Here is a 20,466-nt window from a genome sequence, read left to right as displayed (position 1 = left end):
AGGAACCAATACTGGTGGGTTAGACAAGTAGCTCTTGATAGTGTCGAAAGCGGTCTGGCACTCCTCAGTCCACTTAGTTGGGGCGTCTTTCTTCAGCAACTTGAAAATGGGCTCACATACCACTGTTGATTGTGCTATAAACCGGCTGATATAGTTTAACCTCCCCAAGAAACTCATCACTTCTTTTCTCGTCTTCGGCGGAGGTAAATCTTGAATTGCCTTAATCTTGGAAGGGTCGAGTTCAATACCTCTCCTGCTGACTATAAACCCCAACAACTTCCCAGTTGGGACTCCAAAAGTGCATTTGGCGGGATTCAGCTTCAAGTTGTACCGACGCAAACGTTCAAAGAATTTTCTCAGGTGTGTCAAATGATCCGAACTCTCACGGGATTTGATTATGACATCGTCCACGTACACTTCAATTTCCTTGTGAATCATGTCATGAAAGATAGTCGTCATGGCTCTCATTTAAGTAGCACCGGCGTTCTTGAGGCTGAACGACATTACCCTGTAGTGATATACCCCCCAAGGTGTGATGAAGGCTATTTTTTCTGCGTCTTCTTCATCCATCAAAATTTGGTGATAACCCACGTAACAATCCACAAATGATTGCATCTCATGTTTGGCACAGTTGTCAATCAGAATATGGATATTTGGCAACGGAAAATTATCCTTTGGACTAGCCTTGTTGAGATCTCTGTAGTCGACACAAATCCTGATTTTTCCATCTTTCTTGGCGACCGGAACGACATTGGCCAACCAGGTTGGATATTGTGTTACTTCCACCAATCGAGACTCTATCTGCTTGGTGATTTCCTCCTTAATCTTCAAACTCAATTCAGGCTTGAATTTCTGAGTCTTTTGTTTCACCGGTTCGAACCCTGGATTGATAGGCAGCTTATGAGATACGACATCGGTACTCAACCCTTGCATGTCTACGACTTCCCAAACGAACACATCCCTGTATTTGGCAAGCAGATGAACCAGGCTCTCCTTCTGAGTCTCATTCAGGTGGGTGCTGATCTTAACCGCTTTGACACTCTCTGCATCTCCCAAATTTACCGTTTCTGTCTCCTCCAGATTCGGTTTATGTTGATTCTCGAACTGTCGAAATTCTTCAGCTACATAATCCGGTTCTCCACTTTCTTCATCATAGTCGTCGACCTCGTCGTCATTTACCTCATTTTGCTCATTTAGCTCATGACATGACATGACATTGGCAGGTTTATAACTTACGTTACTAAAATCATAAACAGACAAAATTAGGAAAGTAAAATATAACAAGCAATTAAATAAACAAAGTCAAAATAAGGAGGCTTTCATTTAAATTAAACAAAATGCGAACTTGGGTCATGGCACAGGGCCATGTCACTTTTCAAACATCACAACAAAATTCAAAATCAAGAACAATGCAGAAATGATGGGTCTCGGGCATCTTCCGGACGACCACCGATTTTACTATGCATAAAATAATTCCATTCTACCCAAGAGTCCGGGACATCAGGATTGGCGTGGAAGTCCAATTCTGCAGCATCTCCCCTGGTTTCGCATCGCGAATGCCAGTTGGCTCGACCTCCTCCTCGATAATAGCATTAATCTCCCTGAAAAGGCCACAGATTCCTTCCCCGTTGTCTTCAGGCTCGACATGCTCCCGGACTGGAAAGGATTGATAGAGAGGCGGGATCGGCTTAGTCAACTCCTGGTCCTTTTTCCTATTTATCTTCAAATCATCATCTGTGGGGATGTACCCCAAACCATACTTTGATCCTGGAGCAAGGATCAGATCTGGCTCGATGATCCCTTGTGCATTCCTTCCTAATCCGAAACCTGGTTCGAATCCGCTCTGCTGCATCACCGTGGCGATCATTCTGTACACAGCCGGCATGGGAGTCTGTGGGGCCAAGCTCTCATCGGTGGCATTTACCAACTCCACCGTGTAGAAATCCGAACTTTACGGCGTTTCGTCCAAGATTGGCACCTGCTTACCTGAATGGCTCCTTTCCCCATGAATAACCAGTTCTTCATTGTTCCATACTAATTTCATCACTTGGTGGAGAGTGGAGGGGACGACTCCAGCCATGTGAATGAATGGCCTTCCCAAAAGAAGGTTATAGCTGGTGTCGATATCCAACACCTGGAACTTCTCATCGAATTCTGCGGGGCCCATTTTAATGGTCAAATTCACCGCTCCTAACGTCTCTCTCTGCACACAATCAAATTCTCTCACATTGACCTGGTTTTGCTCCAACTTTCCGAGGTCAAACCTCAGCTGCTTCAGTGTGGACAAGGGGCATATGTTCAGGCCAGATCCGTCGTCTACCAAAACACGGTTGACGATCTTTCTGTGGCATACCACGGTGATGTGTAGATCTTTGTTGTGGGCCCTCCCTTCGACCGGCAATTCATCATCACAGAAGCTGATGCGGTGTCCCTGAATGACTCGATGAATCATAGCAGCTACATTGTCGTTGCTCGTACATGAGGGCACATACATGTCATCCAAGGCTTTCATCAAAGCCTGTCTGTGTGACCAGGAGCTCATCAATAGGGCCCACACAGAAATCTGGGCTGGAGTCTTCTCCAAGTGCTTGACAATGGAGTAGTCTTTGGGCTGCATTCTCCTCCAGAACTCCTCAGCTTCTGCTTCGCTGATCGGTCTCTTGGCATGATCTTTCTTTTGTCCTCCGAGAGCAAGCTCGTCAGGAGTGTAACATCTGCCAAATCTAGTCATGCCTTGAGCCACGACCGTTTCTATAACAAACTTGGGCTTGGCGAGAGTCTTTGCGGGCACCAAGGCAACAGCCTTTGCAGGTGTCAGAATGACAAACTCTCCCTTTTCCCTGACGCTCAAAGAAGCGACAGCCTTTTCCAAGTCTTCCGGAACAACAGGAGTAATTCTCTTGGCTTCACGCTCATCTTCGTCAGTTTCTATCATGTTGATGTTCCCACCCCCATGATTTGGCAACGGGTTCGTGTTGACGTTTGGCGCAGCAGGCTGAAGGGAGACCACTTCCTCGTCAATCAGATCCTAGATCTTGTGCTTGATGTTGATGCAGTCTTCAGTATCATGTCCAACACTGTTGGAATGATAAGCACATCTCTGCTCCGGTCTGTAGAATCTGGAGTTGACATCCACGGGCTTGGGCCCCACAGGATGGATGTATTCGGCCACAGACAATCTTTTGAACAACTTGGTTCTGCTTTCAGCCAACACGGTGAAGCTTCTGGAGGACTTCTTCTCAAACCTGGGGCGAGGGGGATCATACCCGCTCTGTTGAGGGGGAGGAACTTGTTGGTAATTGCGGGCATTTGTGCGTGGAGCTTGGGTTCTGGGGTAGGGCTTTGTTTGGTAGTTTGGCATTGGAGCTTGGTAATTTGGATGGGGGCTTTGATATGCTGGGGTTTGTATTTGATATGCAGGGGAAGGCGCTCGATAACTTGGCTGTACATTAGCGCAGCTGGGAGCGACATTCTGGTAATGGGGAGGGACTTGATAAGCTTGGGGGTAGTTTGGATATATGGATGGAAAATTTTGGGGAAATGGGGGTGGATTCTGATACAACAAAATATGGGCATCTGGATAAGTGGGGGCGGCATTGTAGTGGCTGTAATGATTTGATTGTGGACGGTAGGCTTGATGAGGCTTTGACGGAGGGTTGGAGCGGCCTTGGGGACGTGGTAAGTTTCTGGGGGCCTTTCTTCCCCGGTGTGAGATAGCGTTAACCTCCTCTCTTTTCTTCCTTACCAGTCCGGAAGACCCAGGCGATGCAGACACTCGGGCTATCTTTCCCGACTTCAGGCCATCTTTGATAGTCTCACCTACCTTGACTATCTCGGCGAACTTGGCGCCGATTAATAAGATGACTCTGTCATAATACTCGGGCTCCTGCAACCGCACGAACACCTCTACGATCTCTTTTTCTGTCATCGGAGGCCTCACCCTCGCCGTCTCCTTCCTCCACCTGTACGCGAACTCTCAATAGCTTTCTGTGGGCTTCTGTTTCATCTTCTCCAAGAAGTACCGATCAGGGACTATCTCGACGTTGTATGCGAATCTGTCGATGAAATCCTTAGCCAGTGCGCTCCAACTGGGCCATTGTCGAGTCTCATATGACGTGAACCACTCCAGGGCCTCACCGCACAGGCTTCGGCTGAACAACCTCAACAGCAACGCTTCATTTTTGCCAACTCCCACGAGTTGGTCACAGTACGCTCTTAGGTGTGCCATGGGGTTGCCCACCCCTCCGAAGGTATCAAACTTCGGGATCTTGAACCCTTCAGGTAGGTTCAAGTCTGGGTGGATGCATAGTTCTGCGTAGCTTAACCCGGCGACATCTGGAGTACATTGCAATTCTCTCATTGCCCTCTTGATCTCCTCCTTTATGTCTACCTTCGCTTCTTCCCTCACCCTCCACTCTCTTTCTTGCTCCTCATAATGGTCCAACTCGGAGCCGTGCACCTCATGCTCGGCCGGGGCAGGGACTTGAAAAGTTGTTCTTTTGGGGAAGGGTGGGGCTATGGACGGGCTCGGGACGTTCTGTGCGGTTTGATAGTTTTGCGGATAATTTTGGGGATTGGTATTTTAGGTCAAGTGGAAGTGCGGTGTTTGGGAATTGAAGGCGGTGGGATTTTGGGTTTGATTTTGGGGTAGTGGGGCTGTTTGAGTATTTTGGGGATGTGGTGGCATTTGTGGAGGATTGTTTGGAAGTGGTGAGGGAGTTTGATAAGAGACTGAGGCGTATTGGGGGTTTTGGGTGGTCATATTTATCCCGGACGGGTTGTGCACGGGTGTCGATGGACGGTGCTGAGTAGGATCCGAGTTGGACTAGGGGAAATATGTAGGAGGTCTTGCGTTGAGAAAGTTGGGGCCAAACCCAGGCGGAGGAGTGTCTTGCCTTTGTTGCATCTCTACCCTCATGTCAGCTATTTGCGGCATCAGCTAAGCAATAAGCTCATTCTGCTCTGCCACGGTGGGCTGAGCCACCACGAAATCTGTGAGGCTGACTTGTTCATTGTTGTCTCCCATGTCTGTATTTGCGTTTGGTCCGGGGAAGGAATCTGCGGGTTCTTTTGATCTGGTGAAATAGGGGTGATCTGCCAGCTTTATCGACACAGATCAGTAAGAGGTACCTGAGAGGTGAAACAACTCAAAGGCAAATTTGTTAGCGCATATTTGAGTACAAAATACATAATATCGCACAGAAAACAGATTAAACACACAAGTCGCTTTGTTTGAGGATATCTTAACCCACGAATAAGGACAGAAATATATTCTGATCAAACAGGAATTTATTTGTTTAGCGCTATCTCGGGAAAGCTGAATCACGTTGAGCTATGGTCTTCTTGTAGCTGTCGTGCGATGCCCGTTGATCTTATCTTCGTATCTCCGAAGCATGGAGGAGAATGAAAATTTTCTGTGATAGGGGCCGGGCCGGGAAGGCTGCCTACGTATCTCACGGGGAGAATTCAGGCCCAACGTAGTTCGGATTTTTAGGATGAAAATTTTTCATTCATTCTTTCATTGTGATTACAAGGGAATTGAAAAACAACATTGAAATTTCTAGAAGACAACATTTGGCGATTTCTTGTCTTGTGACTGCGTCATTCCTTTCCTTTCAGACAGACGAAAATGGAGGCTTGTAGACGATTTCTCCTTCATCGTTCTCCTCAATTACTTCACGGCCGGGGCCACCGTTATCTGCTCCCTGATCACGGGCGGGATGTTTTCCGCCCTTTAAGTTGCTATGGGTTGCCAATTCTTCGTCGAGTGTCGCACTTCTAGCCAACAACACGGCAGTCTCAATATCTATCTTCGCCTCTCTCGCCCTTCCTTCGTGTATCTCCAAACGAAGCAAGTTTAATCTTTTCCTTAGGCTTTCGGTTTCCATCTCAACCTCCTTCTTTCTTTTTATCTGTGACTCCAGATCTTCATCCAAGGTCGTGACCGCAGCTTCGTAGATCACCGTGGTCATGTCTACTTTGAGTCCTTCTTCTTTAACCTTCTGAATCTCTCGAGTGATTCACTCGATCTTTTTTCGTAATTCCACCTCAGTGAGCTCCGTCTGGACGTTCTTGACTCTGTCCATAGTGGTGATTCACCTTTCCTGAGACGATAGAGCGGTATTTAGGATTTGTGGTGGGAGATGGATTTTGCATGAGAAACTTGAGACTCGGGAATTTCGGTTGGACATTTGTAATTGTGGCTTCTGTATACTCTTTAGAGTTTTGGGCTTCGAGTGGGCTTACAATATCCTCATTCAAAGCAACGTAACACATAAGCATTTAAATACACATAGATAACGTGTCCTAATCATGCATGGGGACCCTTTTTGTGCCAAGGGTAGGCCTAACGGATTCGAATGATGTACGTGTGAGTTTAACCAATTAAATGATCCCCCCCCCCAAAATAATATTTAATAATGAGTAAAATGTTCGCAAAAGAAATAGACAAACCCACTCAGGGGCTATTTTAGAAGGTGCAATAATATCATACCCACGCAGGGGCTAAAATAATGCAAATACAGACAAAGAAAAACCCGCGCAGGGGCGATGTCCACTATGCTGCTCCGGATGGTCCCGCTCCATCGTCGTCTTTCCGGATTTTGTGCTGTTGGAACATGTACCTCAGCATTAGCAAAAACCCCTCACCCAGACGACCTTTGTCTTCCAGGCTCTCATATCGCATCCTCTCGATTTTCTGCTGGATCCAGCTGTCGAACTCTTCATACCCTTGCTTCAGTTTCTCGATCTCTCGAGTTGCCCTCTCGAGTACGTCCTGATTCTCTACGAATTTGGCGTAGACCTCATTAGCCTCTTCCTTTAACTCTCGCAATTCGGCCACTACTTTGGCCTCCTTGTCTGTCACACTGCGAAAACTACGCGGAATTTGAAAGGAGATATTTTGTATATCCCTCTTCAACCATGCTTTGTAACCTTCGTCACATCCAGCGTTGAATCGGTCAGGGGCGATACTGTCTTTGCCCATGCGCTTGGCATTCTTCCAAACTCTGAGCATCTCTGTGGCGTCGTCTACTCTGTCGTCCCTAATGTCGTATACATAAGCGCCATAATACGCTTTTTTAGGCACAGTCTGCTTTCTTCCGAACTGTCGTAAGACTCGGAATGGCGCGTAAGGGCGAATTCCTCGAATGTCGGGTAGAGGGAGCACGGCACATCTACGACACTCCATGACAACTTCCTTGGATATGAAGCGGTCGAGCATCCATTGGAGGTCCTCTTCTCTCAACTTAGAGAACATTTGGGACCACTTCCCTCTCGTTCTCCGATTATTCAGGTTGGCCCAGAATAGCAAGTCATTCAGGTCTTTGAGAGTGTTCTTGTTGTCGAGAGTGTGCAATTCTCGAGTTCCAGCACCCTTCGCCAAGTGACTGAGAATCCACCATTGGAGAAGTAGATTACACCCTTGAAAGTACCGATGTCCCTCTTTGCACTTACCCAAAGCGCGATATATGTCCGACAATATGACCGGAGTTACGGAGTAGTACTTTGTCGTTCCTTGATTCTCGTACCCTTTGAACAGCGTCTGGACGAGTGTTATGACTCTGCTGTTGATGCTCAGGCTCGGGCCGTGCGGGAAGACCATTGTTCCCAACAAGGCTATGGCAAACGCCAACAGGCGGAGCTCGTTCCACTCCTTGTAGGAAATTCTAAATTCCCGATTATACGCGGCATAGAAACTCGCGTGTCCAAATCTGACGTACAAGTCCCTGAACATTATGTGGGAGTCTTGACACCAATAGGTGAAATCCTTTCTTAGCCCTAACCAATCTGAGATGTTCTCAACGGAAGGTTTGTTGGGGATAAACACGTCCTCTTGCTTTCGGGCTCTTCTTTCTAGACCCGTGCCCACGGTGTCTATGCAATCCCTTATTTCTTCTAATGTAGGGGTGATTTCAACCGTTTCGAAACGGAAGACCATTCTTTGGCTGTCCCAGTAACCCGTAAGTACCTCGATCAACTCTGGCCAACCGTCCATATTGATTAGCTCGGTCAAGGCCCCTACATATTTGTTGAGAGTTCGCTTATGATGTTCGTCTAAGTCATTGTGCCACATAGTAAGTTGGGGTGGCGCGGAGATGACCGTGTTGAATTTCGGGAAGCGGTCCATATCTGCAAAACAGAAACCGTTAGACTTTCCCCTACCCCCAAGTTGGTTTTTCACACATACATTTCGAATGTCACATAATATGATGCGTCGTGAGGTCGAAGACCTTAGACGCGATTTTTGGCGGTATTCTACTAAAATGGACTAAATACGCCTTGGGTATTAAGTCGTCCTAGGCTGATGCCTAATTTTGGTTTTGGTTTCGCTCTAACTTAGGCTTTTCTAGAATTGTTTTCAAATAGACGGTTACCCGAGTCGGACAAATATCGGGGTGGAGCTATCGAATAACGCCGGATGACCGCATTCCGACTATTTATTTGATACTCCCAAATAAGTTCTTGGGGTATTTATGAGAGAAGTCACGGTAAGCCGCGTAACTTCCGTTTCCTGATGCAACTAGTTGCCGTTTGGCGGAATTTATGCCATGAGAAAACGCAATTTTCAAAAACTAAGTAATCTAAGCAATTAATTACAAGTTAGTCAAATAGAGTTAGTCTTAGGGTTAGAATCCTCCGTTCCGCAGCAGAGTCGCCATTTCTGTTTTATCAAAAAATTATTATTTTAAAAAGAGTTTATTTTATTTTTAAAGTATTTTCGACTTTTAGGAGTCGCCACTTAATTTTTTAAGAAAAATCAAGAAAACTTATTTCCAAAACAACTTAAACAGAAAAAATTATTTTGAAAATATTTTAGGGGGTTCGGGATTCTTATTAGTGTCTTAGGAAGGTGTAAGGCACCTAAGACACTCCGTTAAAATACGATTTTCCGACGATTAACAATATTTGACTATTTTGTTTTAACTTTTGCTAACCTTTTGTTTATAGAACTTTATTAGAAACTCTTATGCGAATTCTCCAATTTTTTTTAGAATATTTCATTGAAGTTAAAACTTTAACTCTAAGCGATTTTCAAACTTAAAAATCTATCTTTTAAAGTTTCAAATTTTTAATTTGAGTTTGATAAAACAAAAGACGTTCGATGGGGCTGGAGTTTTCTAATCCTAGGCCAACGATATTCAAGTAAAAAAAAAGCGTAAGCAAAAAATAAAGAGAGAGAGAGAGAGAGAGATTCGGGTCCAAGTTTCGGATGTTGTTCGCCTTGGCCGAAACTCGGACCCACCTGCTTTTGGGTTTTTGACCCATTTTGTACCTGTCCTAATCTAAACATACAAAATAAACTAAAAAGGAATGGAAACGACGAGGGCTTATGCCCATTATAGAATAAATATAAACGCAAAATATATAAAAGAAACTAAGGAAATCTTCTAGTCTGTTCTTGGATTTTCTTCAATCTTCGTGGATTTTCGAATCTGCACTTCTGTATCGATAGGCTGACTCGATGGGAAGAGCTTTTGAGCCTTCATGGCTCCTCCGAAATGTGAGGGAAAGTGGGGTTCCAAAGTGGACCCGGGAGGAAATTTTACATGCAACAAATAGGAAGAAGGAACATTAGAACAAAGTCTATTTAAGTGAAATACAAGATAGAAGGAACACTTGATCTCATCTTAGACAAAATACATCTCCCAACGACAATGTTCTATCATCGAATAAGCAAATCTAGCTAAAAAAATATATCAACTCATACCAAATAACAAGACACTTAAACATTGATAACACAGTGAAATATGTCATGTAAGGTCACTTAACAAATTAGATTGATGAATTTAACAATGATAACAAAATAAACTCTATATGCTTCCACAGAATGAGCCCCCCTAACTTAGAGAAACTCAAATACACAACCCATGATAAAACTCACATTTACGGCAGAAGAAGACTGCAGCGAACCTAAAGTTTCGACGAAAACAGAGTGTCACGACATTAATCAAAACTGTACCCATGTTAACTTAAAATTAGGACTAAACAGATAGAACCATCAATAACATGTACACTAGCAAACAACAAAGCAAACCCAAGAAAGATTGGCCTAAACAACTATATAACGAATCTTTTCCGATATCAACGAACAATGGCACCAAGGACAGAACAACAAAGGAAGCAGCGAAGAAGACGTAGACGAAAAGAGATACTACCTACGAACCCAATCGCGACTGATAGAATGACACAAATGAGACGACACATATGAGCAGACCCAGCATGAGGTAAACAAAACAGTTGAAGAGTACACTTTGAACATACGAAATGCACAAACAACCAAAGATTCGCAATGAGCAGCACCATACAGATCGCTAGAGCACCAGCGAAAGCCATTTCTAAACAAAGGAAAACAAGCAATCGTTCAAAGCAAAATGGGTTACCTTTTTTAAGGCAGCAACTGGAACCGACGAGCAGCGACTTCAACGGCAACTATCACGACGCGAACTTGGTATCGTCAGAACGGACTGCGACACCTTAATCGAAACTGAAATGGGAGCTCTATTTAAATATCTTCAGCTGACAGTGCCTCCCTTTAAAAAAGGACGAGGAGGAAGACGAACTTCGACTCCAAGACTCACAAACACGAGACCGTTAGTGACCCTTTCGGTGGCTTCACTCACTCTTCTCTTATATCTCTATCTCTCTTTTCTTTTCGTCCTCTCTAAAATTTGAACTCTTCTCAAAACAGAGCCAGAAAAGCCAAAGAGAAATTTTCGTTAAATAAACAGAGGAGGCGAAAGAATGTTCAACCCAGAATTTCCAATAAAAATCGCCAACCCTTTTCTCTGTCTCGGACGGGGTTTTTATAGTAAGGGGAAAATTAGGGTTTCGAATTTTTGGGCGGGATCCCCCATTTCGAATTCGAAATCCCAATCTTATCCAACAGAAACGAATATTCCTCGATTCCTGGCTCTTTGAACGGCTCTGAGGCGAGGTGGAGGGTCGAGATGAGCCTTCCGTCCTTGGTACACGACGTGGCTCAATCTCGTGCTACCAAGGACGAACAAGGACGACCCGCATCTCCTAGCACTGCGAAGTCGTACGAGTGAGAGAGACGTGGCGAGAGAAACGACAAGAGACAGCTGCTATCAGGTACATCCCTGGAGGAGTGGCGCGTCGCGATAGGGAGAGGAGAAGAGAGAGGAGAGAGCGTGAGGAGACGCATCGAGAGGGGTAAGAGAGGGGAGGCTGTGCGTGGGGGGACGCGGGAAAGGGGTCGCGTCTGGGGGGGTTTCCGTTTTTGGTTTTCTGTCGCGTCTTTTTTTTTTTGGGATTTCTGTTCTGGGGGATTTGCTTCGTCGTTTGGGGCGTGAGAGGGGAAGGGGAAGAAGACAGGGGTTGGGTCGGACATTGGGTCGGGTCGTTGGATGGGTTATGGGAAAGAAGTGGGCTTGGGGCAGAGGGAAACGTTGGGCTGACGAAAGGGATTTGGGCCGCTGGGTCGGAGGAATTGGGTTTCTGAAGCAATTGGGTCGAAGGGTGATGGAAATAAAGAAGATTGGGCCTACGAATTGGGTTGGAAAATTGATTTGGGGTTGAGGAAGGATGGGCTGAAGTTGGAGTGGATTGTTAAAAAAAATGTTTGGGCCTAGGAAATAAAATAAAAGGATTGGAGATTGAGTTAATTAAAATGGGTAAGGAAATTGAGTGAATTTAACAAACAACCCATTAAAATGATGAATTTGTATCGACTAATTAACGAGCCTCTTTATTTAGTAGTTTAATTATTAAAATCGTAAAAGGTGATTCAAAGGTATAATCGTAATTTAATTTAACTAGTTTGACAAAACATTTAAATGTATATCTTGATTGTTTTTGAATAATCATAAGATATACAAACTATATACATAATTATGTACTATATATATACTATCTAAAGTTATGATAAGTAGCATAAAATCCACGTATTATATACATATATATATACATATATATATATATATATATGTATTTAATTTAATTTTCGCAAGATTTATAAAACTAATTAATTTAAAAATTTTGAAAACCTCAGGAAGCTCGATAATTAATTTATACCGACGTGGGTCAAAAATTGGGTGTCAACAGAATTCAGTCAAAATACAATAGAAAATCGATAAAACAAAACTTCAAAAAATCAAATTACTAACCGATTCAGGATTGAATCTAAAAAGGTGAAGCTAATACACAACAAATTCTATATATTAGAACACCAAATTAGAAATTGATTTATACATATGCATACAAAAGAACAAAAAAAAGACTCAAATTCAATGTATTATGTATTTGTTGATCAATGATGAAATCAATTGTTTTGTTTTTGAATTGTAGTGTATTTGGTATGGAGTCTAACGATTTAATATTCCGCAAATTAAGATGTTGTTACGATCATCCAATTTTGTATACAACTTTGAAAAGAAGCGAATTATACAAATGCTCAGTCCTATAGCAACTTTAAAATGTTGCTATGACCGATAATTATTAAAATTTTAGTTAATGAGAATAATTACTTTAAGGGCAACTTTCACATATAGCAAACAAAAAATTCATATTTGTATGCTATAGCAAACTTTGCATAATTGCGCTCCATAGCAAACATAAAAACTGTATAATTCGCTATACATATACAAGTGTATAATTCGCAGGCCTAAATTGTATAATTCGCTGGCCTAAATTGTATAATTCGCTGGCCTATTTCGCTGCAATTGTATACTTAGCTTTGCATACAGTTGAATCGAATTAAAATGTATGTATATTGCATAATTATAAGTGTATAGCAAGAAGATATATGTATTTCTCGCTTTATACAAAAACAGAAACACAATATATACACTTCTGTTGTATAAAGCTAGAAAAAATTGTATTTCACTGCAATTGTATAATTCACAATTGTATAATTCTTTGGCCTTTTTCTCTGCAATATTTGAAGTAAAATGTTTGTAAATCATATAATTAAGTGTATAACACGAAGATATACATTTTTGCATGTGTATATAAAATTTTCTCTCGCTTTATACAAAACAGAAACATGGTGGAGGATTTTACTTAAAATAAAATAAGTTCAGGGGTAAAAAATTATTAATAAAATAAGTTCAGAGGGGTAATAGGACCTTAGTATAGTATAAGTGTGTCTCTGATATTTTGGGCATAAGTTGAGGGGGTACTTGGGCATTATCCCTAAAATTAAACCATAAAAATGGTGGAGGATTTTACTTAAACATACTTTTGTTTATTAAAAACATATATAACTTTTTTTTACTTTTTCACTTATTTTTATATATTTATTTTAATTTAATTTTTATCATAAACTCATACTCCTTCATAATCCTCAATTACTTAATGTTTAAATTTGTGACATCTTAAAAGCACGTTAAAAGAATATTTCTAACCAAATATATTAGTGTTTAGCTTAATTGTCCTCTACTTTAATCTTGTTATGCAAAACCTATTGACAAAGACTACTTTGTATAATTATTTTTACTTCTAATAAAAATGATACAAAATAAGATATATAAAAGAGAATAATTGATTTTTTTTGCATGAAATTATAAGAGCAAGATCATTAAGAGTCAGACTAAAAAAAATTCTTAAAAACATTAAAATGTATTTGTATATATCCTTAGCGGTGGGAGATAATCAAAATTATTATGAAGTTATTTTTAAATTTTCAATAAAATATGAATCATGAAAAATATAATAAAAATTAATTAAGAGAATACATTTTAAACATTTTGCGTAAGTTAATAAAAAGCTAAAGACAAACTAACTTCATTATGTTAAGATACGATGTTAATTGTTACTGTTTTAAAAAATATATAAATTAGTAAAAATACTAAAGACGAGCAAACTTGATTCTCTTAATTACGATGCTAATGGTTAGTGTTTTCTTAATTGAATTAAATAAGCAAAGACTAAAAAATGAAGAATAAAATAAGAAAAAAAAGAGACTAAAAGAATAGCGTTGAAACAAATTTTAGAAAACGTAGAATAATAGAAGAGAATTTATCAAGAAAAAAATTAATATAGATGATTATTTCAAATATACTTATTACTTAACCATTTATCCTCCATTATAATAATTCTAAAAATTTACTTAACTTTTTTTCTTACACTTTAATTATATAAAAATATTATGTATCATTAATAATTATTAATATTCATATTATTTGTGAACAATTTTTTTTATATTTACCTTATTTAGAAAAAAAATCAAGCGTCTAATTATAAGTTTTTATTAGATATTATAAGATTTTTTTAAATCTTAACATAAAACTTCTTATCATTCATTTATAATTGTTCATTTATTATTTATTTTATCATGTATTTTTACAACAATTTGTTTATTTTATGTTAATTTTATGTCACTAAAAATCATTTTACCGAACTAAAATCATGTATCACCATTTCCTTCCAAAGAATCAACATATAGAGAGAAAACTTTAAATTTAATATACAACTATTGAAGTACTTTTTTAAGTCTTCAAATTATAGGTAGCTTATCTATTACAAATAATTTTTCATATTTCTAAGGCTGTTTTTGGATTTGTTACTAGTTTAATTCTTAACATATTTTTAAAAAAAATTAAAAGACTAAAAATCTCACTTTAAATTTTTAACAAAATATCAAAGTTGACCATATTTAATTTTGAGAACTCATTCAAATGGATAATAAAGTCATAAATTCTTAATTATATATTATAACTAACATAAAAGCATAGGTACTATTCAACCAGAAAAAAGTATAGGTATTTGACCGTACTGCTAATTTAAGGATATATATTTTTTGATAAAATCAATTCATGAATTGAGTTGAAATTACAAATTTAAATGATAAAATTTATTAGCTAATCTATTTGGACTTGAAAATTTTAAAAAAATGAAAAATTTTATACGTCGCGCGTAGCGCAACTAAGCTAGCGTTTGGTCATAGATTTCTAAAAATTCTTGAAAAATATTATTTGTGTGAAAATTTGAATGAAATTTCACCATGTGTTTGGCCATAATGTTTAGGAAATAATCCATAAGTTTAAAAATATCAAAACTAACCATAAGTTTGTATTATAAGTCAATTGGATCTTTGTTACAACAATAACAAATAGTGTCCATGACACTAGAGCAATGTGTTAATTTTGAGTGAGTGAAACAAGCATCATTTAATACATCGTGAAGTAGACATAACACATGACTTTGTTATCTTGAGCCGATTATTCATCATTTTCATCAACAATCATTTTATCATTTCACATTCACCGAATATTTCATTACTACTTTGAAATTAATGTAAAAAATTATGTCATACAACGTAAGCAATAACTACAGAGGGTGTTTTTGTAAAAGATAAATGTTTGGGATAAACTTTCAATTTTTAAAAAATCCCAAATAATGAGATTTGACCCAAATAGTAGAAAAAATTAATATTTGAGAATTTGGGATATTTGCCAAAAATATTTACCAAATAATATCAAAGTGTATAAATAAATACTATTTGTCAAATTTTTTCCCAAATATTATTTAGAAAATCTATGGCCAAACAGACACTAAGTTTACTAGTTAAAAAAAAAAAAAGAAAAAAAAAAGGGAGATGTGCTCACAATTCAGTGGCAATCAATTAATTATTTATATATCCAGTAAGCTATTGACTAAATACTTGCAGTATGATGTGGATATTCACAAGTGGTTCATCACAAATTAAGACAAGTGAATAATTTTGTTAGATATAGTTGACTCTCTAAAAAGCAAACATTGACATAATTTATTGGACAAAACTACATTGACACACACTAAGAAAAAGTATTTCTATCAAAATCAAGTTGAAGTCTTGTATAGATCAACAATAAAGTAAAAAGGGCAACTCTTAACTGCACCAAAATAAATTATAATTGATTGACAAAGAAATTAAGGACAATTACCTGAAGATCTTGTCATTTTCTTCAAGGAAAAACTAATGCAATAGTGCAAACACAAATTATAAAAATACAATATACAATTTGTATTTGTTGATATACAAATACAAATATTTTAACTCGATGTAATCATATACAAATTTAAATTTAATATCGATATACAAATACAATCATTGATACATATACATTATATTACATATATACAATTATCTAACTGATATACATATACAGTTCATCTCTCTCCACTTTCTGACCTCTCTCGCTTGCCTCTCTCCTCCCTCTCCTAATCTCGCTCGCAACTCTAGCCTAACACAAAAAACATAATGATATACAAACACAATTTTTATAGACATAGATGCCCGATTTATATAAATCGTCGCGATTTATACAAAGCGTTGTAATTTATACAAATCGCTGTAATTTATACAAATATGATGCTCAATAGCGAACTATGTTCGCTATGGAGCGTAAATAGCAAAACTGTAGTTATAGAGTGTTAATATGATTTTTATGTTTGCTATTCTTAAAATTTTAAAATTATATGACTTAAATAATTAAAGACCAAATTATGTTGGGGTCAATCTGTTAAGTTGACTAGACGAGCCCAACTCATGCTCTTTAAGTCAAAGATCCTCAAAACTTACTTAGAGATCAAAATATCCGCAAAACTCTAGCTCACACCTATATAAATTGGTCTTCATAAGCCCTGAAAGAAAGACTGAGCTCTATTCCTCAGTGGTAAGTAAGTTCTCATATCTCCATGATTGTGATCAAACCATAACTGTACAATCGTGGTAAAGTTTCAATAAGTATTTTACCGATTTCAAAAACAAAGGCAAAGCTCTTGAGTTGATGATCGTAAAGAGAAAAATTAGGAGATTACGTTTTTGTAATTACATTTTTATAAAGATTGTGATATTCACATAAATTATTGAAAATATAAATATCACGTTTATCTCTCTATATATTTCCTTTCTTGATCAAAGGGTATAAGTAATTTTCTAAACTAATGGAACAATTATCTCCCTATTTTTTTGTTGAAGTGGCAAAAGGAGTTTCACTCTCTCGAGTAAAAAGTATAATTTTTTAAAATGTAATTTTTGTATTAAATAATTTTTGTTTCTTCTTTTCTTTTGTTACCTTTCAGCGTCTGAAACGGAAAAAGAAGACAATTATTTTATTTTTGGATACAGAGGATTTTGAAATATAATTTTGTTCAATGTATAAATAATATTGAAGCAAAAAATGTAGCGACGATTTAAATTTTGTCGTGAAATAATTCAACTATGTGCTATGCAAATTCATAGCTAAATACAATTTTTTGGCTACAATTGTTTATAATTAAGCAATAACTTACAAAAGGAATAATACAAGTGTTTCATAAGAAATAGACAGAGTCTATTCATTAATTTTAGAGGGAAAATATTAATTCAGACGATTTTGTAAAAATGAAAAAGTTCAATACACCAATTTTTTTAAATTATGCAATTATAAAATGCATCATTTGAAAAATATAATTCAGGTTAGAAGTACTGTGAATGGGGTACGGTTCTACCACTAGCTCGCTAATATTTGTTGATTTCACACTTTTATTTTTTATTTGATACACTTTCATTGATAAAGACGAGTAAAAAGTAATTTAGACTAAGTCGATCTATTTGTTTTTGTCTATAAATATGTGCATATATAATAGTAATTCCACATGCATATTGACTTACGAACTCAAACTTCTCAAAGTTGCGAAATATTTCATTGAATTTCTATTAACTTTTCCATCCTTGTGAAAATTGAAGTAAAAAATAAAACAAATAAACCAACTAGGATTTCAAATATATTATGATGAAGTATTATATTTATGGGTATCGATTTTTTTTAAAACAATTGATTTACTAATCAAATTGAACCGATTATTCAATTTTTTTTAATAAAATCAAAATTTTAATTTTTTTATAAATTTATAATTGTACTTAATAATTTTTAAATTTATAAAAATTAATAAATAAAATGACACAATCGTACTGCCTATATTGAAAGGAATTTCTAAAAAATATACATTTTAATTAAAATACAATCTACATTTGAATGAATTGTTTATGAGTATCAATAATAATATAATATATTATTTCTATAAAGTTTAAATTTAAAAGAAGTGAATGAAGTAAAGAATAAAATAAAAGTGAGAGACAAGAGAGAGTTGATCAGATGGTAGCACTCTTCACTTCCAACCTCAAGGTTGTAAGTTTGATTTTCCAAGAAAGCATAATGTGTTAGCTCTCTTGGCCAGGGGTTAAAATCATAGAGATGGGAAATATATATCATAGGAAAATTAACCAGTTTTTATAATGATAAATTTATCCTAGTTAAGAACAAAATAATTTTTTGTATGCAAAATATGGTCATTAGTGATGAATTTAGATTTGTTCAACTACGAAACACATATAACTTTAGAGACAATTGATTCGTCACTGATTGAAGTAAACTAATTAGCGACGATATAATTTTGTCGATAGTAATAACATTTTTAGTGACAAAGCATATTGTTACCTACAAAAAAAAAGTTACTACAAATAATTTTATTGCAAATGTTTAAGCATTTAGGGACAATTTTTTTTTTTTTTGAAAATAATACTTCTAGCAATGGAACACTAAATTGACTTTGTAAACTTTTAGAGACACACATTTAGTGACGACTGAGTGACGATTCAATTTCCGTCTCACAAGATTTTTAGTGACGGAATATGACTTATAAATGACGAAATATTTTTTCCCTGATAATCAAATTTTTTGTAGTGACGAGATGTCATTTGAATAACAATAAGATAGGTCGTTACATTATATCTTCTCTTCGTACACCTAACCATTCAGTCTTGCTTTCCTTATATTGTCCATCAATCACTCTTATCTTGTCTCTAATAGTTAATTCTTAATCTCACATTATGCCTACAGATCTATCTCAATTTTTTCATCTTCTCTACTTTCATATTTGAACGTGCAAGTTCTTGATTAGTGAACATTTCACCTCATATAATAAATATAGTTAATTTAACTATCATTTTATAAGACTTACCTTTAACTTTTTGTGACACATTCTTATCACACAATTCACATATGCAAATCTCTTTTTTATCCATACACAAGACTTTGCTTTTTTAAATATTTTGCGTATTAATCCTCACCTCCACAACTTCCTCAAAAGCTGCCATTGAATTTGCATAACAAGTACTCTCTTTTAGTCCTGCTCAAGATGATCCCTTTAAACTTCAAGGTTTGTCTTCAATCGTTCAACCTATTATTAACTTTATCGTGTGTCTCGTTAATCAATACTATGTCCTCTACAAATAGCATACAACGTGACACCCTTCTTTGAATATGTCGCGTCACCACATTCATAACTAATGCAAATTAATATCAGGGTACAAGTTAATCCCTTATGCAATTCCATATTGATCGACTTGAAAGTGTTTTTGGTTTTCTCATACTATTCTCACTTGATGTTGGCTTTATTGTGAATGTTATTTTTCGCTCTAATATAGACACTACATCAAAAATGATTATTAACGTTAATTAATTTTTAATTATTATTAAATATGTATTTTTAGCGATAATTATCACTCTTTATATATATTCCTAAAGTCTTTAACAAAATTTATTCTAATAACACTTAAATAATGTCCCTAAAGACTTTAATATTTTTTATTATGTAAATATTTATTATCGCTAAAAGTTAGTGAGACTGCTTCTATACCTTCGTAGACTCGTTATTTCTATAATGCTTTACCAATCTTTATATGAGATAAATAACTTTCGTAGTTGATGAATCAATAAGTGAACGAGGAATATATATACGTTAAATCATAAATATTATTATTATTTTATTTGAAAAAAACCCACGGAATAGCTTAGTGATTGAAGTAGAAAGTCACTTGACATGCGGAAACATTATTAAAAAAGGTTGTGTCTAATTGAGAGAATCCACAAAAGTCAGAAAATCTACAAAAGCCTTTTTGACTTTGATGGAGATGTCTGTTACTGTTATTCATGTCCCTTTATTTCAAAATAATTAAATTATTGAGGTATTTTATATTTTCTTTTTTTTAAAAAAAAAAGTTAAAGATATAATATGTATTATTTTTTATTTTTAATCTTATTAATTAATATTGAATTATAATTAAATTAATTTAATATTAATTAATCACTAATTTCAATTAGAGGTATGCATTCGATTTTTGGGTTTGGATTTTTGATTTTGAAGAAGTGTAATTCAATCTGAACCAAAATAAATTTGGTTTTTCTCTTTTTGGTTTGATTTTTTTCGACTTGGTTAATTGGTTATGTCAATTATTAGAAATATAACAATGTTATATTTTCAATTTTAAATTTTTTTTTATATATATATATTGAATTTCATAAATATACTTTTTAATATAAATCACAACTAAGACGTAAAATTCAATGCATAAAAATGTCTATTATAGATGTCCAAGCATAATAAATGAACTAAATCATAATGAAAATAACTAAAAAGGGACAAAAATGGTTTAACTCCAACTTAATTCTAGTGTGTATATATATAATTTAATTATTT

Source organism: Solanum lycopersicum, chromosome 2 (genome assembly GCF_036512215.1).
Source record: "Solanum lycopersicum chromosome 2, SLM_r2.1".
Lineage (NCBI taxonomy): Eukaryota > Viridiplantae > Streptophyta > Magnoliopsida > Solanales > Solanaceae > Solanum > Solanum lycopersicum.
Note: the sequence above shows the minus strand (reverse complement) of the source record.